We start from the raw sequence: 13,910 nt of genomic DNA on the forward strand, positions 1-13,910 counted from the left end.
TAAATCCATGGGCCTTGAACTCTGTGTCCAAATACAAGTTCATTCGGACTGAACCCCAAAGATTCCTGTACAACCTCATGGACTGTGAACATAACCAGAGGGACACCTTCATCCCATTTTTTTAAACTCCTGACAGTAGGTTCTTAAATGGAGATCAAATTTTTATCTCCATTTTATCTCATTAATGCATTAATTAATTAACGCTGCCAATTATTTTATCGCGTTAACGCGGTTTGTATTATTGTGAAAGTCCGTTGCTCACTGGCTCTGAATAGACAGACAGAGTAACCATGAGTCTCAGTAACTAACAGTGGAGGGAGGCTTCAGCAGACTGGTTGGATGCTGCATGAGGGACAAATAAAGATAAACTAATACAAGACAACCAAACAAATGCCACAGTGAAGTAATTAGCTATAGACTGCATTCGATTTGTATCGTGAAAGATGTCGGTCTGAGGAAACTTTCTGGCACGTATGAGCCTCAACCTGCATCACTGGAAGGTAGTTTTTGTGTGTGTGTTGATATAAACCAGGACTATAGTCCCCAATGCAGTGGTCATGGGTTCGAGTCCGTCCCACGGTCATTTGCTCTTCTCCCCACACTTCCTGTCAGTCTCCACTGTCCAATATATCAAAGCCTAAAAAGGCCAAAAAAAAAAAGTACAAACATGGATTCACAGACTGAAAAGTCTTCTGCACAGTCAGTCCCAGCTGTGGACTTTTTTAGTGTTCGACCACTAGTATGTTTTCTGACGCTGATATAGTACTACAAATACAGACTAAGAATAATTTGTATTAAGTTTAATGGGGGAAAAAATGGTGTTTTACCTAATCTACAGGTGAGGTCCCTGACAAGGGGTTAAACCAGAGGGGTTTTTAATAGGTTAATATTTTTTCATTCAAACAGCACTTTTGACCAATAAATTGCATTAGGTTTCACAGAACAAAGTATGTGATTTTATGATAATTTGTTGAAAATGTAATACTCTATTCAATAGCTTAAATCTACCAATTGCTAGCACAGCCTAGACAGTAGTTCCTGAACTGTACATTAAGCCCTGTCAAAGTTTTTTTTTTTTTAAATAAAAAAGCCCTATCTTAGTTCTTCTATGTACAATTTAAAAGCAGCGCAAGCAAAAGGCTTTTTTGAGTGCTAAAATATTCTTTCTTATTTAATAGCATTCTATAGAAATATATGCTTTAAGTTTCATAGAAAGAAATGTGTGATTTTACTGTATTTTCAGGGTAAATCTGACATTACATCTATTTAATTGCTAGTGAAAGTTAGCCAGAGATTCACAAACTGGGTAGGACACCTAACATCGGTTTAAACCTGAGGCATAGTGAGATTCTTCATAGGATTGGTTCAGGATGTAAAACATTTATTTGTAGGCATGCACATAATCGGCAATATATGGTTAAGTAATACATTTTCAGTATTATCGTGATTAAATGTAACCTTAGCCAGCCAAAACCGACTCAAATAACCATCAAAAATGCTGTGAGACAGAAATGAGAAAAGAAGCATGGGTGGGACTAATTATGAGGAGGCTTAAGGTTGTATGATCTTAACTGCTGTAATTTAGGAGTAGTATGTTTTCTGCAGTCTAAAATATTCTCTCTTTTCTGACGGTGCTCTTGACAGCTTCATCCTGGTGACTCGGCTGATGACAGCAGAGGTGGAGAATGGAGTTTGGCAGCTGTGGATGAGAGTCTGGTGGGGACAGGGCCTGGTGAGCCGGATCCCCTGGGTCTCCATATCAGTCCCAGCCAGCCTCAGGCTCTGCCTCGGGCCCCGGGGCCTCTCATTGTTCCGCGGGGAGGCTGTTTAATGCACTATAATGAGCCCCACAATATACCCTGGTGGCTCGATGGTGACTTTGGTGTGGTTACCTCCTCGGTGTCCCTCCCCCTACCCCGGCTGCACTCAGGATTACTCACAGGAGGAAATGTGTACAGCTCACTTCAATGTGTTGGTCACATGCTGCACCTCTGCAATCAGCAACCAAACATCCAGTGATGAATATTAGACAGTTTTTCATCTGAATGTAGATGTAAACCCCTCGCAAGTCTTCTTATCTTGACTGTCAAAACCAATTCTTTGTGTGTGACTTTTATGCTAAACGTTCTGCAAAAACATCACAAATCCAAAATATCTGACACTGCTACCATATAAATTGGATTCAGTAATCTCCAGTCAATATTTTATTCTCAGAAATAAGTTCTCTTTGCATTTAGAGATAATATGTAAATTATTGGGATTGACAATCTTTAAAAGATAAGACAATTTCTACTGTTGCCAGAATTTATATATTTCTGTGAACTGTCTTGACATAAAAACACTGTGACACCATTTTCTTCCAGTATTTCAAAGCGGTATATGAATGATTAACGTAACAAAGAGGTGAAAATTCTGGAGTTTTGTATTTTTAAAGAATGAGCTGCTAAATAAATTGCTATTAAAAAGAAAACACAAACTAGTTTTGTGGAGAGCTTGAAAATTGCAATATTCTTACCCCACCCTGAATTAAGACAAATAGAAATTAATAAAAAATATGATGCTGAACTTGAATTATACAGTAAGATAACTATATAATATGAAAAAGAATAAAAGAAAGTTTGTTTGAGACATTTAGCTTCTTCATAGTTCTGTTTTTTGTCATTATTCAGTATGAAAAGAGAGAAAAACCCTTGCTGGAGACGCTCAGCCAGCAATCACTAATTAGCTGCATGTGTGCTGTGTTTTGCATTGTGGACAACAGCTGATACAAAAAATTTAAGTCCTATCTATGTTCAGATAGATTGTATGAATCAATGCAATTTTTTGTCTGTGTGTGTGTATGTGTCTGAAAAATATACAAAAACTTGCTCCTGCTGTTTCTGGCTGTGTACAGTTATCGTTTGTGCTGCTGGTAAATGAGTCAGTTTCACTGGTCGAGTGGGGAAATTCCAAACAAAAACCTCTGGAGCTGAAAAATTAAGGCCATACAAAAGTACCAAAAATTGCAGTTCCTCAAATGACCACTTGAAGCTACATCCAAAAGAGTCAGTACCCATAGACCCCCATGTTAAAATGTCCAACTTTACAGCATAATTGTCTATTATAGCTAATTTCTCTGTTCATGGCAGCCATAAGGGGGGTTATATTTTTGTATAACTTATGCCTTTGTATTGTGTTAAACTTAAAGTTATGTATAATTAAGCTCGTGGCTGCTGTCACAGGATAATCCATGACTCACCTCTGCTCATTTTTGGATTAGCTTGTAATTGTCTTGTTTAGCCAACCCACCACATTATTATTTTGCTACAAGGAGACACAATCATGCTGGCTTGTTTGTGCACATTTAAACCAATCAAAGTCATCTTGGGCAGGGCTAAGTGAAGGATGGGACTTCTGTGTTTCCTCAAAATAGTGACGGGTGGAATTGTTTGAATGGAGAATTTGCTGCAGGTAGACAAGCAGTGTGAGTAAAAAGGACAATCTACCAAAAAAACTAAATAAAATAGACAAGATGCCTTAGTGCATGATGCAAATCCATCCTCAAACTTGAAGTCGTCAGTGTGGTAAGTTGCTGCCCAGTTTGTTGTGGGTTGGATTGACTACACTGAGCTTCTAAACTGCTCTTCAGGAAACCTATGCATGATGTAAGAGTTTGTCAATCTTTACATGCAGTCAGTGGGAAATTTATTTGAATCGGGCGTGCTTTCTGTCCAACCACACCTTTATAGAAACAGATGTGTTCATCTTTTCAACACTCAAAACCCATTTTTTCTAAATTATGGCAGAAGTAAAAACCTAAATTTTTACAAATATGCTTAAAATAAAACCCAGAAAGGCTATGAGTTAAAAAATAAAGGATACCCTTTTGCTCTAACAACTAAAGCTTTCCTTTTCTGACTCCCATTCTCCTATCTACTCAGTAATTTCCACACAGTCCCTAACGTCTGCTGTGAGTCAGTGCTGAGAAGCTGTGTGTTCATTTGGAGGTCTTAACTCCCTTTGTCCTCATTCTTCATAATCAAACAAAGATAAAAGTCATGTTGGGCTGGCATTTTCTTTTAAGGCCTCTGCAGTATCTACTGTACTGTCTGCAGAGCCACAGGGCAAACAGTGACACAAAGCCAGCTACACAACACAAAGACAGCAAGAGATATCTGTAGTTAACCACCATCAAAGCGTGTAGGGCAACCCATCATGGTGGGATGTGGTGGAGCTGGCCTTAGATATTTTATTCTCAAAGTGCAGTTCAGTGCACACATTACATTTGTGATACATCCCACACATTTCTCTTGAGAACAAAAATACTGGATTTCTCCACCCACTACCACTCATGCCAAGCCATGCTGTCTCCCATGTTAATCGAGGTCAGGGTTCATGCTCAGTGTGCCCTTTAATGGGTACCCACTTGGGATGCCAAACAGTCCAAGGCTTTGTTTACCTTTTTTTTAAAAAAAATTCTTCACTCACAATCTGAGCTCAGCTGACATGCACCGACCAAGAACAAGGCGTTTTTGTCCGTCATGGGCCCGTTTGACATTAGCCAGAGCAACAAAGGGAACTGACTGTGGAGCTGGAGCCTGACCATGAAAATGACAAAACACAGGAAGAAATGACATGCTAGCAGCTGTGGCTAAGAGCTGTTGTACAAAGAGGAACATGTTCTGACTAATTCAGATGTTTAAAAAAAAAATAATAATACCACAGCCAGAATACAAAGAGGCCTACTTTAAATTTACGCTCAATTTGCATTGAATCACCCAGTGGACATTCTGCTATGGATTCAGCTGAAGGACACCCTCTAGTCTTCAGCAGCTCTCACACATTTTGCGAGGACACCTTCACAGCCCACCTTACTGCCTGACCCTGTACAACCCGGCTCAGGGTCGACATTAAATCACATCAAACCAGATAATCTCAAGGATCTGTAAGCACAGCAGTGATGGAGCTATACAGGCTGTAGCTATTTGTAAGTCAGAATAATGCTCCAAACCTCTAAGAATGGTTAGAAAACAACAAAACATTAACATATGTCTGCTTAGGATCATGCATTTGGTTTAAAAGGCAATATCAGTGCGTTTTGGATGTGCATTCTAAGCCCTAACCCTTGGTATATAAACTTGAATTTGCAATTAGTTCATGCACAAAATGTTTGATATATATTCTTTTTTCTATTTCTACCACTATGACAGCAAAGCCTAAATCATTCAGTCAGGCTGTTGTGGGAAATGGCCCCATCTAATGGTTTAAAGCCAAAGCACATGCTGCTTTTGGTTTTGTGAGAGAATATGGCGATAATTTGTCTTGATTGTAAGAAGATTATGAAACTTTACTGTTCCTGTGCTGATGTCATGAGAAGCATAAAGTGGAAGACAAAATGTTCAGATACTTTACAGAAGTACAACTTACAGTACAAGTCTGTAAAAACACTTTACTTCTGCATTAAAAATGGCACTTATGTTAAAGGAAACGTCTATTATAAGCAAATGTACATTAGGCATAGAAAGCAAAAATACCTGATGTGGAAAAATGAACCTTGTGGCTCAGGTACTGGGGCTGGTTGTCTACTGATTGCAAGGTTGGTGGTTCAATATCCCATCCCCTCCACATATCAAAGTGTCCTTGGGCAAGACACCAATGCCATTGGTTTGTGAATGGGAAACACGTTATAAAGTGCTCTGAGTACCACTAAGGTAGAAATTTACTATCTAAGTGCAGACTATTTACTGTTTTGCTGCTACAGTTTGTTAGGACATAGCTAATTCTAACCATTTTTTGCACTGTAAGGGAGTTTCAGCAATAACAATGCACCATATTTTATAAATTGATCATATGTTTTGTATGTAAAATCTTCTTAACCCCAAACAGTTTCCGGACATTTTCCTGCTCCTGTCCCATTTTTACCCAGTAGCAATGTTCCCTCTAATTGTTCATGAGTCTGAGCAAACACACAAACTCCCTGAGCGTCCCTTGGACCACTGTGAGCAACATCAGACGTGTGCACTGTGGTCACACCAGCATCACATCCATTCAAGTTACATGGTTCATTAAAAGAATCACATTACAGCATTTACATTTCTGTTAAAACACTTTGTCAACAGGAGCCAGTTGAAGGCTGCAGTGATTTTGGTGACACTACAATGTATAAGAGTGAAGTTATTGAATATTTGTCTCTCTTTACTGTTGCAGCGGTTTTGCAATTTGCAAAGCTTCGACACTTCATTCAAAACATGGTTCATTACTCGAGGCCTCAATGACACACAATGCTCGAGTAGGACATCTAGTGGTCAATAAAATGAAGTGCAATCAAGACGTGGTCGTTGGTTCATGGCTTGTTTTGGATTTGATTCGCCATGCACACATTCCTGTTTGACTACACTAGATGATTGTATGGGTTCTAGTGGACAGAAAAATAATATTATTAGTAACAATAATGACAATAACTATTGAAGAGCACGTTTCTTATTTGCCATGTTTGTCTGTAACCCTATATACTCTTCACTTATATTCTGTGTTATGAAACATTTAAACGGTGCTGCTACATTCATGAGATGCTCTACAAATACAGACTGATGTCATTTTCACATGGGGCTGGTGCAAATAAAGATTATATGGATTGTTATGGATTTTGGCAAAGTATGTCTTGGGGTTTATTGGTAAAGAGGTCAGTAAAGAGGGTGTGCTTATGTAATGGGTTATGAGTTTTTATTGAGAAATAATTTATCAACAGTTTTGGGACTCAAGCAGTTCCTTCTTTTACTCACTATCTCCCCAGCCTTAGAAAAAAACCCTGTTCACATGGCACAGATGAGGCTGAGGTACACAGGAAATGTCTGGCTCCATTGTACAAGTTTGGGTAAATGGTTTTGTGGGTTGCCCAGTAAACCAGTGGGTCTGCCGTTCTTTCTACAATTGCATTCGCTGTGGTGCTTTGCATTTGCCAGGCTCTACTTGCGTCTTCGTCCAATAGGCTCCACCGTTGAACTGAAAAATATTGAAGATCATCATCATCATCACCAGAAATGTCAGTCATTCCCTATTCAGAAGAGAAAAAAAATACCTGTGGAAGGTGCTGCTGGTGGTGGAGGACGAGGCTGTGGTGGTGCTTGTGATGTAGATGACTGCTGCTTGGCATTCTTTATGTTAATTGTTGTGCATTCTGTTATTAAACGTTCTTTCACACTGGCTGCCACTCTGATTGGTGAATCCAAAAGTTTTGAACTGCAGAGCCACAAGTGTAGCAACAGCCAGTGAACTGTTTTTTTCTTTGGTTTTTTGTAGTCTGTCAGCTAAGCACCTGACAAGGTTCTGTGCCAGGTGTTGTGTCATGGGGGTGGTGATTTGGGAATATATATATATATATATATATATATATATATATATATATATATATATATATATATATATATATATATATATATATATATATATATATATATATAGATAGATAGATAGATAGATAGATAGACAGATAGATAGTAGTATGTCAGCTTTCGTATTTCGTAGAGAATATATATATATATATATATATATATATATATATATATATATATATATATATATATATATTCTCTACGAAATACGAAAGCTGACATACTACTATCTCTCAAAGCAAATCATGGCAACAACAGCAAAAAAACCAACCTACTCTGCGAAAAACAATTCAAATGAACGACACTAAATAGGGATCTTCTATCCCGGAACACTCTTGATCCTGCTGAGTGATTCACCTAACAAACCGAACCAATCGGGTGATTCGAAGCAGTTGAGTGCTTCTAAACGTCACTGAAGTGATTCAACGTCAAGAGTCACGTGACCAAACCACGCCTCGACACAGTGGCTCGATACGTTTGCTTCATGAGCTACAGCGCATGTGTCGAAACCTCGGGTAGCAGAGGACCATCACTGTCTGTGGCTGCTGTTGACCTTGTTTTTGGAGTAAAACACGGTAAGAAGATAAATACTTCTAACCAGTAGCGTTGTTTTGTTGTACGTTAAGTCAGCGACTTGTGAAGAGTTGTGTTTTGTCGTGTTTGAGCAGTTGGTCCGGACGCGTTAGCTAGCTAAGCGGCTAAGTTAGCTAGCGGGCTAATTAACACAGGTGGCTCATTCATTAGAATGAACTTGTCAACCTGTATTTCTCTGCTGTGTATTTAAGCTTTTAAAAAGTTATTTTACTTTAAGGTTTACTGAAACCCGTTGAGCTGCTCTGAAGTAATTTATGGAATGGACTTAGTGATGAGTTGAAACTGTGTAGATCTTTGGTGAGTTTCAAAAAAGCACTGAAAGGCAAAATAATCCAGGATTACAATGTAAAATGACTGACGTGAAATGATAAGAAGAACAATTTAGAGTAAAGTCTTGTTTTGTTTTTTTCTTTTTGTCTTTTATTTCATGTATTACTTATATGCTGAGGGATTCTATGGATTGTACAGGATAGGCAAAATAAGCCTTGGCTTCTGCCTATTCCTTGTTTCGGTTACAGAACTCGTAAAAAGAAAAGGGGAGGGGGGGGAGTAGAAGGCGGTGGGAAAGGGAAGAATATGTGTGTGTGTATATGTATGTATATATATATATATATATATATATATATATATATATATATATGTATATATATGTATATATATGTATATATGTATATATATGTGTGTGTGTGTGTATGTATGTATGTATGTGTACATGTATAGATATGTGAATATATGTTATTGAATATATATGTATATTTTTTCTTAGATTATTTTGTGTTTTTGTTTTTCTTGTTTTTTGTCTTTTTTCCTTTCTTTTTGATCCTCTTTCTTTTTTCGGGGGGGGGGAATTCTTGCAAGAATGTATAATATATTTTTTGAACGCATAAAATGAAGTTTTTGTACTATAATTTTGTAACCGAAATAAAACCATTCATTCATTCAAGTTTAACATTCAGCTAGTTTGAATTAAACTGCGCGTAACTTAACATTGCGCAACATTACCTCTCTGAATCTCCATAATTTCTTTAAATTCCTTCTCTCTTCCACTGCTCAAGTTCAATCCAGTATATAAAGTGACATTAATAGTGAACAAACTAACAACCAACCATTGTATTTATTTATTATTGCATGTATTTGTAGTAAAACATGAGTTGAAACATCCTACTTTTGGATCTAAAACTGCACAAGCCGTTCACTTTCAGTCACCTGACAAGTTAAACTCCCCTTTTTATGTGAGGTTGAAGCAGAAAGTCTGAGTTAACAAAGAAAGTTGTTTATAATTTGCGATACCTGTTATTTCTGACTGAGGCTTTAGTTTTTGTTGAGCCGATTTACACGTAGAAACTTTGTTCAGGAAGATTTCTCAGTAGCTCAGAGGACAGGCTGCTTTTTACACAACCTTGTAAGAGAATGTCTGTCAATGCTTTCAGCAGAATTTAGAAACACAACACTTCCTAAACAGATATTTTGAGGCTGTGAGGTTAAACGTTTGAGAGTCTATCAGTGTGTTTGTTTGTGGTCTTTCTGTTTCTAGGTGGAAGCTGAATTAGTGAGGATGACTCCTGCTCCTGTCATCTCTAAGCTCCTCACACATCTTTACCTGCACATGAGGAAAATCACTCCTGTAGAATGCAGGTATGTTTGTCATTATTATAAAAAGATGTTGACTGGTGACCTGTCAGAAACCCGTTATACAGAGTCAGCCAAAATAATGTTTACACACATCAGGAAAAGAAAAACTTGCATAAATATTTCATTACCAAATTTATTCAGACATCATGAGATTAATAAAAGTTATCTTTGGCCTCTACAATTACAAGAGGTGCTCAAAGTGGTGGCCACTGGCTTCCAGACATTTCTGTTGTGTTGTAGACGTCACTTGTTGATGCTCCATTCATGAGGGTAGCGCCATCTGTTGGGAAAACATCGTACAACAGGACACAGAGTTATTGTACTTTGATCAAACTTAGAAAGAGGAATCTATATGTGTAGAAGTACTTATACAAATGAAATATTGATTAAAGTTTTTCTTTTCCTGATGTGTCTATATATTATTTTGGCTGACTCTGAACTTAATGAGAACAAAACTGTCATTTAATTGTTGTTCTGAAAGCTTCTTGAGTGAAAACCGGCTGGTGTTCTGCTTTGAAACAAACTGCTGTTGAGGTCTGTGTTTTTAGGTTTAACCCCACAGTTTCTGAATGAACTGATAGTTGTTTTTTTTCCTGATCAATGTGGACGTTATAATTGATGGTAACATTTACTGATCATATAATCAGCATGACATTATAACAGTATAACATTCTGACCACCTGACTAATACTGTGTTGGTCCCTTTATGCTGCTAAAACTCCTCTGACCCAGTGGTTCATCAGAACCTCTGGGGATGTCCTGTGGATTCTGTGGATCCTGTGGGTTGCAGGGTGGGTCCTACCTAGACCAGGCTGATCCTGGACCATCCCACAGATGCTCAATCAGATCTGGATGTGGGGAGTGTGGAACCCAGGTGAACAGTTTAGCTCTGTCGTGTTCCTCAGACCACTCCTGAGCAGTTTAGTTTGTCCTGCTGAGGGTGGCAGCTGGCATTAAGGACTGCTGTTGCCATGGAGACTAGGGGGTTGTTTGTCCTGCAGTGTTTAGGTGGTGGTACATGTCAAACATCCACATGAACGTCAAGGTTTCCCAGCAGAACGTTACATTAGAACAAGATGATGGATGTTGTTCTCTTCAGCTGTCAGTGGTCAGAATGTTGTGGCTGATCGGTGGATCTGTCTGCCTTTACTCTGACATCCAGAGTTATACAAAAGTGTAGTATGTGTGCAGTGCAGAAGAGATTTACTTTATTGTATGCAGTTTTAGTGGTCCCATCAGAGAAAATCATATCCATATACAGATTTTTATTAATTCCAGGGCTGGTTCAGTAAAGATTTATAATAAATACATCAGATAATTCTTTGTTGTAGTTGGAATTTTGCAGACTGAGATGGTTGAGAAGGTCTGCAGTTCTTGATTTAGCAAAATATGTTATAATAGAAGATCTTTACTGTCATTGCACATGAAATTATCTGCAAACCAGCAAAGTGCATCAGTCTGAGGTATCTAAAAATAAATAAGTAAAGAAAAATGCTTCTAAAGCCAATAAACAGAATGTTTTGAGGGAATATTCTAAAAAGGAAAGAAAAGCTCCATTCTCACTCCTCTCAGGATAAACTGTCATTAAAATTGACTTTAAATTTAGCTTCAACACGAGATAAAAACATTTACTTTCATTACTGATGTTGTCAAGTTTTAATAAAGTTCATGCTACTTTTATAAAATGATGAAGGTGAATAAATTGTATTTCTGTGATCTGTGTTTGATTTCTGTCTTTTCTCCTGTCATCCAGATGTTCAGAGGGAGATGATGCCACATCTGGTCCAGCTGATGGAAGGTCTTGAAGTTCTCTGACTGGCCTCGACTGAAGATGGTCGTCTCACTGGATTTAAGGTTCAGATGTTCAGTAACAAACTCCACCAATGTGCCAACAGGGAAGCTTTAGGTTTATTAAATGTTGCTATGAAGGTATCGCTGTTTTTCTTTGTGAATGCAATGTGCTCCAACAGAAACTTGAATTAGAACTTAGAAGTAAATCCTTCCATCTGAAAGGATTTAGTTGCATTAATAACCTCATAACATTCTAATTTTTATTCCAGTCTTGGTTGGAAATAGAATCTCTGTATTGATTCAGGTAAAAACTGAACTTCACAGCATGTTGGAGCAAAACAACCAGATGAAAACTGTGATGGTGTTGGATTGTCAGGCCGTAATGTTGCAGCTCAAAGCAGCTTTTCTAGCTCAGTTCATTCTGACATTCAGCTATGAATCAACACAGCAGATGGTGATCCATGCTGTGGAAGTCTCACATCTCCTGATTTAATGGAGCTGCTTTGCACTTTTTACACTGTTTATTCACCAACACTTTATTTAATAAAAGTTCATCTAGTTTTTATGAGGAATGTGGTGTTTTAATTTCTCTGTGAATAACTGCAGTCTAATGCAACAGCTGGAGTTGTAACATCTGTCCTGATATTGATCATGAAGTATTGATCAGAATACTTATGGTCAGCAGTCATCTCTGAAGTTTTACATTAAAATCTTTACTTGTGTTGTGAACTTTGGTAAGAAGCGGAAACGTTAGCGTTGCCATGGATACATGAGTCTTAAATTCAGTCCATGTTTCCATTTTGGGAAATGCAGTCCAGCAGATGAGTTTGTTTTTACTGCCAGCTACCATTCAGTCTGAGATATTAAGAATAAATAAATGTGCATAATGTGGAAATGAACAGATTTTATTTTTATTTATTCCTACAGGTAAAGTTCCAGAATGTGGAGAAATTTAGTCTCACAATCACAGACAATAAATATTATCTGAAAGTCGGGTTATTGTTGTTTATCAGCACAATACAAAAAGATTAATGTTAGAAATATTCCAGTTAAGACTCTAGAATATCAGGATTTATGTAAATTTAGCTCAATAATATGAATGTTCAGGTTAAGATTGTACAGTGATATTTATTATGTAAGTTTAGCTGATTAAAGTTTATGACTCTGCACTACAATATTATTTATTATTTAAATTTGCATCATTATTATAATATTTAGGGTCAGACCCTACAGGATTGAGATTAAGAAATCAAATATTTTATAAAATGTAAATACACTGAACTCATTTGGATATATTGAAGTGAGACTCTACAATATTATTTGACACAAATCTATCTAAATCTAAATTTTAATCATTTTTACTCCAAACATTTACTGGACTGATTTAAACATTAAAATCACTCCTTTCTAATCCTCTGCTGTACGTTCAAACCTGAGGCCTTAAATAGAAACACACAAGTATCTGATTGAAGGAACTTCTGCAGAGTCCTGGTTCCAGAACATGATGATAGAATTATAGACAAACTTTAACAAAAGCTGCCTTACAGTTTACAGGTTTTTATGTTGGATTTCTTCAGTAATTTAATGAGAGTTATCAGCAAAAATCAAGTGTTCATTAGATGAACTTCATTTCCTAAAACATCCAGAATTGGAGCTCATATCTTTGGCAGCTGTAAAGTTTCTGCTCCTTCAAGGTTCACAACACAATGAATGAATTCCTAAAACACTCTCAATGCTGGAGAGCGTTTGTGATGCTGAAGCAGTGACCAGTTTTTCTGTTTCTTCTCTAGAGATGCACAATGAGGGACGTCTGCAGCGACTGAGAAAGAGTCTCACCACATCCTGACATGAGGAAAAAGACTTTATTGAAGACTACAATGAGGAAAAACTATCAGACAGCAGACGGCTGCATTCAAGGTGAGCTCTGAACATTTGATCTGGAACAGGAATTCAATAACGGCAGCATGAGCTTCATTTCAGTCTGTAGCTGCTGAATTCATGGATGAATCATCTGGCACTAGAGAAGAAGACCATCAAACATCCACATCAGCTGATGGAGGTCCAAGAGTCTCACCAAACAAACAACCTACAGAGTGAAGACCTCGAATCTGATTGGACGGCCTCCTATTCAGCCACATGTGAACAAATGCCTCTAAGCTGATTTGTTTTCTAAAATAAATCTAGTTTGAGTCCTAATCTATGTCTGTGTGTTTGCTTCTTTACACCGCTGTTAACAGTTTAGGCTGTTAGATTGTTCCAGATAAGACAAGTACAAGATACTTCAGAGCCGTTCTACCATGAGCCTGACAGGAAGAACTCCAACAGCTACTGAATGTTCCTGTGGTTCCCTCAAGACTACAGGAGGAGCCCTACGAGGACGAGCCGGTCCACCTGATGGCGGCCAGTCGCTGCGGTTCAAAGCCAACACCGACTACATGGACTTCTACTGGACCACACGGAGGCCTTCAAACCGGACCAACAAGTTCAGCGACTCCCCGACTCGTGGGTCTGAGGACGCCACCG

At 38.0% G+C, this 13,910-nt stretch overlaps 1 long non-coding RNA gene across 1 annotated transcript; it reads left to right on the top strand.

Annotated features, from left to right (window-relative positions):
• The first annotated feature begins 7,805 nt into the window (after positions 1 to 7,805).
• Positions 7,806 to 13,583, top strand: LOC129347782 (uncharacterized). Its single transcript, XR_008600037.1, has 4 exons — positions 7,806 to 7,945; positions 9,499 to 9,599; positions 11,350 to 11,450; positions 13,178 to 13,583. It is a non-coding gene; the product is annotated as an uncharacterized LOC129347782 (long non-coding RNA).
• The last annotated feature ends 327 nt before the right edge of the window (positions 13,584 to 13,910 follow it).

The sequence above is a fragment of the Amphiprion ocellaris genome, chromosome 2 (assembly GCF_022539595.1).
Source record: "Amphiprion ocellaris isolate individual 3 ecotype Okinawa chromosome 2, ASM2253959v1, whole genome shotgun sequence".
Classification (NCBI taxonomy): Eukaryota; Metazoa; Chordata; class Actinopteri; family Pomacentridae; genus Amphiprion; species Amphiprion ocellaris.